The sequence below is a fragment of the Cupressus sempervirens genome, chromosome 5, assembly GCF_028749045.1.
Source record: "Cupressus sempervirens isolate cs-2001-9-10 chromosome 5, ASM2874904v1, whole genome shotgun sequence".
NCBI lineage: Eukaryota > Viridiplantae > Streptophyta > Pinopsida > Cupressales > Cupressaceae > Cupressus > Cupressus sempervirens.
The window spans coordinates 705878612-705890762 of record NC_143122.1 but is presented as its reverse complement, the minus strand read 5'-3'; the positions used below and the strand labels follow the sequence as shown (position 1 = coordinate 705890762).

At 32.5% G+C, this 12151-nt stretch overlaps 1 protein-coding gene across 2 annotated transcripts in view; it reads right to left on the bottom strand.

Annotated features, from left to right (window-relative positions):
- LOC149557940 (ferrochelatase-2, chloroplastic-like) overlaps positions 1–12151 on the bottom strand; it is a 143759-nt gene that overhangs the window by 35431 nt on the left and 96177 nt on the right. The gene's annotated exons all lie outside the window — the stretch shown is intronic.

The window sequence follows — 12151 nt, the reverse complement described above, 5'->3', positions numbered from 1 at the left end:
AAACAACTGCTGAACATTGCAGATAACGTGAGAAATAGCTAGTCCATTCTAGCCACAATATACTCCTCTAAAGAATTGGGAACGATTTTTTGAAAAATATCCAGCAGTATTTGAATGAATAAATAGCCAGAAAACACCATATCTCGGTCAACAAAAAAGTAAAGTGCTCGTTTTTCCTCGACACACAAACTAGAGAAAATAAAAACGGGAGCATTTCTTTTGATTTCTTCATGAATCCACATCAAGAATCGCAGTTTGCAACGACCCTTGCAAATTTGTTTCAAGTTTTCAGATTACAGGTGTAGGTATGGAGTGAGATTTCTTTTATTTCATTATTACAAAATAATAATGTCTGTCTATGCTTTCAACTTTAGTAAACTCTGAAAACAACAAGTTTATTGAAAATAGTATTACATAAAAAATGAATACTATTGTATTTATTACTTAAAATACATATTAAAATTACAATAGAATCAATAAACAACAGTAAATAGTAAATACCATAGTTCAACTTATCGTTATTGGCAACTTATCATTATCGGCTACTTATCGCCGAGAGGAAAAAAACAGAGATAAGTCAAGAACTTATGGGGAAAATATCGGGAACTTCAAAATATTGCTCAAATTTAATTGAAAATGTATTTTTTTGCAAAATTCAATAAGGAGATGCATCCATTGAGACAGTAAATGAGTAAACAAACCAAACAAGTCAATCTAGGTATATATTGTAATCACCCATTTTTGGTATGGTAAACTATAAGCCCCCTTTCTGATAATTGAATTTAAATTATATGGTAGACCACTATTACTTATTAAATCAATTTTGCATAATTAGTTAATCAATAATCTCTGATCAAAACATCAAGATAATCATTTATTTGATTATGTCATAAGGTTTGAGCACTTTAATCTAAAATTGTTTAATTAAAAGAGCATGTCCTCCTTTTAATTAAAAATATAGAACCCCATTATCCTAAGTGCGCATTACATCATTTTCTAAAATAATAATAAAAGAAATGTTACCACTTAAGACAGTTAATGAGTAAACAAACCAAACAAGTTGATTTAGGTATATATTGTAATCACCCATTTTTGGTCTGGTAAACTATAAGCCCCCTTTCTGTTAATTAAATTTAAATTAAATAGTAGACCATTATTATGTATTAAATCAATTTTGCATAATTAGTTAATCAATAATCTTTGATCAAAACATCAAGATAATCATTTATTTGATTATGTCATAAGGTTTTACTACTTTAATCTATAGATGTTTAATTAAAAGAACCTGTCCTCCTTTTAATTAAAAATATAGAACCCCATTATCCTAAGTGCGCATTAAATCATTTTCTAAATTAATAATAAAAGAAATGTTACCACTTAAGTGCACTCACTTTTGGAAGTTTCCTAAAACATGAGCACACAGATCAACCAAGATTCAATCTCCACCAATACTCATCTTTTAATCTTAGTTGTCTGCTCATTCTATGCTATAAAAGGAGGCTCTCTCCACATTTCAAAGGATCTTGTTTGGTGCTACCATTATGCTGTCAATTTTCTGTTTGAGCTCTTAGCATTATCATTGCTTTCTCATCTAGCATTTAGCATTTCATTTCATAGCTTTGCATGTTAAGCAATCTACTCTAAATAGAAGGATTTATAATATTTCATCCATATTAGCTTAGATTTGCTTATCTTGCTTAGATTTACTCGTTTTTCACTATGCATGCATCAATGGAGATCTTTTTGTTTAAGATTTGACCCAGAAAATAATGATAAACAGCAATATGAATGATTAAATGGCACAAAGAGATGCAACTTTTATCTTGGGTTTGACCTTAGGAAGAGAGTCCAAACTGAAACGAGGGTAACCAAACATGCCAAACCAAGGTCATACCACACCCAAAATGCATTGGCAGTTGCACTTTGATCCTAGGATTGCATTTTAGTTTTTTGCACTCTGCATGAAATGATGAAGAATCTCTATCTCATCAAAATCGGACAAATCTGATCATCATCATCTCATGGCGCTCAACTGTGACCATCTCATCATCATTCTTCATCACCTCTTGATCATCTGTCGATAATCTCCTATCATCAAATCTTTTATCTCCTTTCATCCTACAATTAAGGGATTAATCATCATATCATCACATCATCTATCCAAGTGCTAAGCTTTCAAATCATTTAGAACTTTATTTGGTTGGCGTAAAATCGCACCCTTATCTAATTTCGACGCTCTGAATCCATTTTTGGAATCGAAATTGAAATCTTGAATTATCTTACAAGTCAAAATTGTTATTCCACCCTTCTAATTCACATCTACTAATCTACAATCACTTGACTTTCTTCAAAATCTTCCAATTTGACCTACTATCCCTTATGTACACTTTTGGTCAACTCTGGTCAAACTGGTAAACTATGGTCAAACTTGGTCAAACTAGGGAAAATTCCCATCACTAGGTGGTCAAACTTGGTTCAAAATCTCTTCAAATCTCTCTAAATCAATTATCAATCATCTTGGACCTTATATAATCTCAAATTTGATCAAATCTATCTCATTTTTGCAATTCCTCAACATCATTTCAATTTTGATCCAGGGGACAAGAATATTCTATCACCAATCTTTTGAAACTACAAATCATTTGAAGAATCATTGCTAGGGGCATCTCAACTTTATTGCTTCACATCAAGTTGGAATTCTTCAATCTTCTACACAAGTGATTTCATTGCTTCACATCAAATTGCTCGAGGTAGGCGCTCAATCTAATCAAGGGCATATCACTTCTCATTGCACCACATCAGTCTAATACTATCTGATCAATCAAATCAGTCCTACTGGTCAGTTTCATCGCTTCACATCAAATTGTGCATCTAGGCTTCTCTCATCCATTTGTTGGAGATTGTTGTTGCAATAGAGATCTTTATCTCTAGGCATTAATACCATTGTGGTCACCTTCAACTGAAAAGGACATTTATGATCAATTGTAACATTAATTATTAAGACATGTTTCATACAACATGCATTGAGGCATAGAAATATGAAGATTTGTATTTGAAAATAAAGTCATATTTTGGGAAACTCAAGAGACCTTCGGTTGTAATGTGAAGAGTCTCTAGTGTTATATATATTACTTCAAGCAGAAGGCATTCTACACTTGAATTTTATTATCAATAAAATGATCTTTTGTTGTATGGTTGGGTTTTTCCCTTCATTCTAGAAGGGTTTTCCCAAGATATTTTTGTGTCTCTTGTATTTGGTTTGTCTTTTCTTTATTGTTGTTTATCTAATTTCTAGGTTAAATCCAACATGGTATCAGAGCCTAGTTAATATTTTGTAGCCACAGGTCCCAGGTGTTGATGTATAGCATCATTTGAAGTAATATTGTATACTTGAAATCATGATTTAATGAATTATGTTTATTAACTAATGAAAAATGTATACATATATGTGTGTGTGTGCGCACGCATGTGCCTTTAATTATTCACAAGATAAACTTCATGTCTATCAGGTTTATGTCTTGAACACTATCAAGGCTTTGTATCTACCACCGATTACAAAGTAAAATGTTATATATTGCCAATTGCAAATGGAATACATTATGTAATGATCGGTAACATCTGTCATGTGTTAAACTAAAAGTTAGTCATGCCTACGTAGAGGCATGACCAGTCATGTCTCTACAGAGACGTGACTCTTCATCTTTGTATATATATGTCGAGAGATCACTAGGATCAACATCAATCTAAGGCATACAAGTCCAAGCGATCTACTCCTCTTCGTTGCAGGTTATTACAATTAATATCATTGATACTCCATTGATGAACAATACTGAAGATTATTGGACAGCGACTGAATCTAAAGATCATACTGACTGCCATACAAAGACACAAGTCTACATCATTCCTTCTACAATCTAAAAGATATCAAGTAAGGATAGCTGTAATTGTTCTATTCTAATATAATAGTTTTCTCTCTATCAGAGATCCTTAAAACTAACATGGTATCAGAGCCATTCTGATAAGAAACTCTATTATTCAGAATTAAATCTAAAATCTCAGCTTTATAAAATTCAAATTATATCCTCAAAGTCAAAATGGTTAATCACATAAGATTAGAGGATAGACTTGAGGGAGCATCAAACTTTTCATCATGGAAAATTTGAGTCATGATAATATTAAGAGAAATGGAATTAGATAAGATGATATAAGATAAGATTATTAATATCCAACAAAATACCACAAAAGGTCTATGGGACTGAGAGTTTACAACCAAAAAGCTGAAAATAACAAAAGCACCAAATGGTGTTTGAGAAAAGCGAATAGAATCAAACAAATCCATGCTTGAAAATGATCCAAATAAAATGACATGGGAAAGACACAACAACAAGGCCATGAAAATTATTATAGACTCTATGAAGGATCATATTCTTCGTTCTATATTGAGTCTTAAGACTGCATTTGAGATGTTCTCTACTATTAAAGACACGTTTGAAATCAACAATACTAGTAGACTGCTAACCTTAAAACAAGATCTACTATACATAAAAGATGAATAATGGAGAGTCAATTACGTCCTATTTTCTAAGAATTTCTAAATTAAAAGATCAACTTGCAGCAATTGAAAATCGAGTTAATGACGAAGAACTTAGCATGATAGCATTAAGAGGACTTCCTCTATTTTGGGAAACATTTATTCGAGGTCTAAGCTCCCGACCTAAGCTTCCTAAATTTGAATTACTCAAAAATGAATGCACAAAAGAAGAATCAAGATTAGTCTCAAGAGGATTAAGTATAAATTAAGAGGGAGAGATTCAAGCTCTTCCTGCAAATTCAAACAAGAAAAGAAAATTCAAACATAATAAGAAGGAATTTGACAAACCATATAAGAAACACGATTGGTCTAACGTAAAATGTTTCAAATGTGACAAAATTGGTCACTCACACAACTTCTGCCCTAAACGGAAGAGAATTCAAGCAACCCTAGCAGAAGTCAAGAAGAGAAAGAAGAGAAAGAAGAAAAAGAAAACTTTGAATTTCATTTAGCTCTTTCAAGTGAATTAAACTCAAACAAAAACACTTGGATTATAGACAGTGGAGCATCTCGGCATATAATAGGTTTTAGAGACAAATTTGAAAGCTTCTCAGAATACTCCTCAGAAGAAGTCACCATTGGAGATAATTCTACCCATCCAATCAAAAGTATTGGGTCCTGCTCAATTCACCTAAATTTAGGGATTACTCTCCAACTCAAAAATCTTTTATATGTACCTGGTATAAAACGGAATTTGGTTTCTATTTCTAATCTTGCTGATCAAGAATTCAGAGTCACCTTTCAAGAGGACAGAGTTTTAGCTTGGCCAAAGAACTTTAATATCAAGCAAGCTATATCTATTGGATTTAGAGAAGGAAGTCTATATATATTATAAACTTTGTAATCAACAAAATTTAGCCCTAAGTCATGAATCTTCAAATTCTACCGAAATTTGGCATAGGAGATTAGGCCACCTTCACTTTCGTGCATTATCATCTATAGGGAAAATTGTAAAAGGATTACCTAATCTTAAATCTGATCACTTAAGCATTTGTAAAGGACGCGCCCTAGGCAAAAACACTAAGCAGTCCTTTCATAAAAGTGTTCACAAATCAAACTCTATTCTTCAACTTATTTACACTGACCTATGTGGTCCTATGTTTGTACCTTCCCTAAATGGGTGCCTCTATTATGTAATTTTTATTGATGACTATTCTAGAGGAACTTGGATCTACTTTCTAAAACAAAAGGAATCAATTGAAGTATTATCAAAATTCAAAGAATTCAAAGCTCTAGTTGAAAACCAGTTAGGACAGAAAATAAAAATTCTAAGATCAGGCAATGGAGGTGAATACATCTCTAAAATCTTCAAAGAATTTTGCATTACTGTTGGGATTGAGAGAGAGTTTTCTGTATCATATAATTCTCAACAGAATGGAGTTGCAAAACATAAAAATAGATCTATTATTGAATCAGCCAAAGCAATGATGCACGACCAAAACCTTCATACTTATTTTTGGGCCGAAACATCTAACACTGCAGTTTCCATTCAAAACAAATGTCCACACTCAGTATTAGAAAACACCACTCCTGAAGAAGTAATTACGGGCATCAAACCAGATCTAAATCACCTAAGAATATTTAGGTGTCTTGTTTATATTCACATTCCTAAAATAAAAAAAACAAAACTAGAACCATCTGGAAAGAAGGGAATACTCATTGGATACAGTGAAACAACCAAATGCTACAGAATCTATGTTTCGGGTCAAAGAACAATTGAGATCAGTAGAGATGTTAAATTTGAAGAAGATATTGCCTTCAATATTTCTAAGAACAGTGATGAATCACTTACAAAATCAGTCACTGAAATAGATGAAAATCACCTAGCAGAAAATGAAAGGAAGAATGATACTGAACCTCCTTCACCTACTATTCCAAATCCTGAGGATATTGAAAAAAATTAATAATAAAAAGAGGCCACTTTGGGCTAGGAAAATGGTAGAAGAGAATAATCTTGAACCTAATGAAGTAATCAAAGAAAGTAAAAGAACAAGAAACCAGTCATGTTATGTGGCATTATTAATTAAACTTATCAAACCAAAACCTTCAAATGTCAAAGAAGCTTTATCAAGCAAACCTTGGAAAGAAGCTATGATTGAAGAATACAATTCTATACTAAAAATGATGTATGGGATATTGTTCCCAGACCTAAAAACAAATCAGTTGTTTCCTCTAAGTGGCTTTTCAAAATCAAGCATTCACCTAACGGCAATATTGAAAAATACAAAGCCAAATTTGTAGCACGTGGTTTCTCACAAAAAGAAGGTATTAATTATGAAGAAAGATACACATCTATTAGGACTATCTTGGCAATTGCAGCATCCAAAGGATGGAAAATGGATCAATTGGATGTTATAACAGCATTCCTAAACGGTGAAATTGAAGAAGTTTATATCAAGCAACCAGAAGGGTTCTTCACTCGTGACAGAAAATCTCGCGTGTGTTTAAACAAAGCACTGTATGGTCTTAAACAATCTCCCAGAGCATGGTATGAAAGAATAGACAACTATCTAACAAAGTTAGGGTATTCTAAAAATGAAGTTGATCCTAACTTATACTTCAAAATAGATGGTGATGACATGATTATTCTTGTATTATACATTGATGATTTGTTGATAACAGGTGAAGAACATCTTATAAAGAAATGCAAACAAGAACTAACAACAGAATTTGATATGAAAGATCTAGGTCTTCTCCACTACTTCCTAGGACTCGAAATCTGGCAAAAGGGTAACTACATTTTTCTAAATCAAGGAAAATATATTGTTGATATTTTGACAAAATTTGTAATGATGGATGGTAAACCAGTTAATACTCCTATGGAAGTCGACCTACACAAGTTGAAGGATGATATGATCAACTCTGAATCTACAGATCCTACATACTATAGGCAGATTATTGGATCCTTAATGTATTTGGTGAATACTCGTCCTGGTATATGTTATGCTGCTAACACTTAAGCCAGTTTATGTGTGCACCAAAGAAGATACATCTAATGGCAACTAAGTATATCTTAAGATATCTAAAAGGTACTATTGGCATGGGAATCAGAAATGATCAAGTAGAAATCAATCTTCATGGATATTCAGATTCTAATTAGGCAGGCAGTACTACTGAACGTAAAAGTACTTCTGTATGTTGCTTTAGTCTTGGATCTAGGAAGATTTCTTGGTTCAGCAGAAAACAATCTTCAGTTGCATTAAGTTCTACCGAAGCAAAATACATAGCCTCTTCCTTAGGAGCCAGAGAAGTTGTATGGTTATGAAAGTTACTAGTTGATTTGTTTAAAAGGCCTTTAAAGCCTATTGTGATTCATTGTGACAATCAAAATTGTATTAAGCTCTTAGCTAATCCAGTTTTTCACAATCGGTCTAAGCATATTGAAATTCCTTATCACTATATTAGACATATGGTGGATCAGGGTGTTATCAAATTGGAGTACATCAGTACTAATGAGCAAACAGAAGATATCTTTACCAAGCCTCTTGCTAAAGTGAAGTTGGAATACTTTAGAAGAAACCTTGGTATGATTAAATTGTAATATTTAATATTGAATTTAAATTTTCAATTTATATGTTTATGCTTGTTACATCCCAATTTTTGACCTAGCTTGAAATATAGCCGTTGAGGTTCACATGAAGTCAGTTGGCAGCTTAATTTGTTATAATCTGGCGAAATGGTAAGATAGTTAGTCGTTATGATTTTAAGTAAAGATAACATGTTAGTTGATCATTAATTACGAATTCATGGAATTGAGATGAAGGTTAATCGATATGATTATTTATGATTAAATAATTTATAATTTAATTACATAGAACTTCCTTGCAAGAAACATGTCGAAGGGGGGAAACATTGTCAGAAAGGAATTAGACACAGGAGCATCACCATTACTGAGCAGATAGGTAGAGGACCTAGCAATTTGAAACAGGATACATCTTTGGAACCGCATGAGTTATTTAAATAATTAATTTAATTAAAATAATTGAGTTAAAATATAAAACGTATCTTAAAGGGTTTTAATTTATCTTTCGTCATATTATTTTTAATAATTATTTATATACATGCATTTAAATATAAAAATGATCTGGCATCTTTATATTTTAACAATTTAATAAAGCGATGCTTTCATGTACATTCATTAATATAATATTATAATAATAATTGAAATATAATAACATTTGTATTATAACATTCGAATTTTAATAATAATGCAATTATTATTATCTTCCAACTTTATTCTTTTCAATTTAATATTCTCTGTTTTTAAATGATAACACTTGGCATAATTAATCGATTTAAACGTTTGGCAATTTGAGTTGTCTTTCAATCTTTCCAACTTCTCTTCCAACTCTAATCTTTCCGTTTTAATATTCTTTTCTTTACCACCTGGGAATTCGAATAGTATATTAATCTTTTTGTAACCAGTGAAGCCAAGAAGTCACAGCTAGTTCTTTATAATGAAAGACATGAAAGGAGTCGAGGAGATATATATATTTTTGCTATGTTTTTTGTTTTCAAGATTTATTATTGCCTCCCATATCATTCGACCTTCATAAATTTTTCTCTGGAGTTGGGTTAGACAATGGATGCAAGAACTCTCATTACCGTTCCTTTTTTCGAAATCTTCTTTATTATTGGCAGCTCCATTCCTAATCAGGACGCTACTTCAAGTCTGCGTACATTGTTATTACTGCTAAAGCCGTGAGAAGAGGCAGGGATCTTTTTCAAAGTCACCAATTACTCTACTTTGGCTATGTCTTCCAATATTCATTTCCATTTTTCCATAATTCTCATTCTTTTTCACATGCCAACTTCCTCTGCTGGAACGAATCTGCACTCTTCTTCTCACGATTTCATCCCAAATGGACATACTGCTGGAAATTCGTAGAGTTATATGAAGCCGTGTGTAGTTGATGGATATTATACTCTCACCCGAACTTGTGTCTGATCAAGCAACTCATTTTATGCACCCTGCCATACAAGTATTTCTGCCTGAGAATAATAGATCATATGCATTATGGTAACGTCCTCAAGCAACTGGAATGAAACTGATTTCAATTCACTTTGCAAGATTTCAGGTAACATCAAATTCATATCAAGTCTTGAGTTACCTGTCTAATGTTTTTTTTTAAATTCAATAGCAGCCGGCTAGGCACAAGAATCTCTCTAATTTATGACTGTGTTCACGATTTTTATCTTGTTGAATAATCCTTGTGAATTATAATGATTGTCCTTCTTATTCTCAAAGTATTCAGATTCATCATAATGAAGTTGGATAGTATCTCTTTAAGAAGAGTTTCCAAGTGTAATCGAAACCACAGTGTGGATTATTATGTCACTGGATATTAGAATCAATTCTGTAATCTTTAAAAGATCATAATTATGTAATCACAGAATGTGATAAGCTGAAATAAGTATTAATTATGGAATAGTTGAGAATCATCAAAAAGAACTGGTTGTTCTAAAAATTCCGAACACCTGGGACTCACCCGGCAATATAGCCAAGGAAGTGGGTGATGAGGTGAGAGAAAAGAATCTGCAATAACATGAAAACAATATCAATTTTGACATGACAATGTTTATCATTTTAATATTAATTATTTATTAGCTCATGCATGATCCTGTTATTGTAACTCCTGCTATCAAGTCTAGTGGTATGGTTAGATATCAAAATGCTCAATAGATGGCAGATGTTCCAAGTCCAATTCTGGGTAGGGAGGGCCTTTCTCATTAAAGATTGTGTGGGGATAAAGTTGAGGTCCGAGGTTGGGTGGTAAAGCCCCTAACAATGTTTCACCTCTCCCCAAGTTGTCAGTCGTGAGTTAGACAGAGATAAGCTATGCAATCAATTGTTTAAAGGAAACAGGTAATATCACTTTTATTTATGAGGAGGTAAGATTTAATTGAGTTATTTCATTGTTATTGTTATTTTAAACCTGCACATAAGAGATAGAATCATGGATTGCTTTTCATTTATATGAATATCGAATATAAGCATATTTCTAATCTTAAGATACTGTCATAGTTAAGTAATCGAAGGAAAAGGAATCTAAAGCCCTAATTGATTGAGAGATGACTGGAACCCTAAATGATACAGTGATATCAGAAACCCTAATTGAATTTGTGGTATTGGAAGCCCTATTTGAATCAGTGGTATCGGAAGCCCTAAATGAATCCGTGGTATCGGAAGCCCTAGTTGAATCCGTGGTAGCGGAAGCCCTAACTGAGATAGCGGTATCAGAAGCCCTAAATGAACCATAGGTAAATGATGCCCTAATTGATATAGTGGTATATGACGCCCTATTTTTTTAAAATATAGTGGTATTTAATTGTAATTATCATTTGATTTTAAGATAGCGGTTTGTAGATGATATTCATCATATGAAATTGTTATAGTGTATTTGTGCACTAACCCGAGGGGTTGCAGAAGCATCCCTAGTTTGATTTCGATCTCAATTTTCCGAGGTATGTGGTTTTCAATTCCTATAGTAATTTAATTTGATGGTATTTCAAGTTTTTAGTTAAGAAATTTTGTTTAACTGATTTTAACGGTAAATCTTATTCACATGAACATGAATGATATAACTATCTCCTTATGAAACGAAGTAAAAATAGTATTCTTTGAGTATGTTAGATGTTTAATTAGACCCGGAAAAACCGGATGTTCAATGCTTTTATGGTTGTTTAATTGCATCAGATATGTAATGAAGGGTGATGATCTTTCATGGACATATATATTCAAAAGGTAATCCTTTGTAAGGTGACGATCTTGCAAATGATAGGCCTATTATCATGACTATTTGTTTCGATTATGCTGAAAGTCATTGTTAATGAATGCATTATGATTAGATATTGTTTCAGACAATTAGAGATCATAATATATGTTATGATAGTGTTCATAGCATGGTGATTTAAATTATTTGACAAGTCACTATTTCAGAGTGTTAAAGTCAAATAATGTGTTATGAATAGATTTTTGTACTCTAGTATCTATCAAGGAATTTTATTACTTCTCCCTTGCTAAGAGGGAGTGTTGATGTATAACATCAATTGAAGTAATATGGTATACTTGAAATCATGATTTAATGAATTTTGTTTATTAACTAGTGAAAAATGTATACATGTGTGTGTGTGTGTGTGTGTGTGTGTGTGTGTGTGTGTGTGTGTGTGCCTTTAATTATTCACAAGATAAACTTCATGTGTATCGAGCTTAGGTCTTGAAGACTATCGGGGCTTTGTATCTGCCACCGATTACAAAGTAACATGTTATATATTGTCAATTGCAAACGGAATACATTATGAGATGATCGGTAACATCTGTTAAGTGTTAAACTAAAAGTTAGTCATGCCTATGTAGAGTCATGTCTCTATAGTGACGTGACTCTTCATCTTTGTATATATATGCCGAGAGATCACTGGGATTAATATCAATCTAAGGCATCCAAGTCCCAGCGATCTACTCCTCTTCTCTGCATGTTATTACAATTAATATAATTGATACTCCATTGATGAACTAACTGAAGATTACTGGACAGCGACTGAATCTGAAGATTATATTGA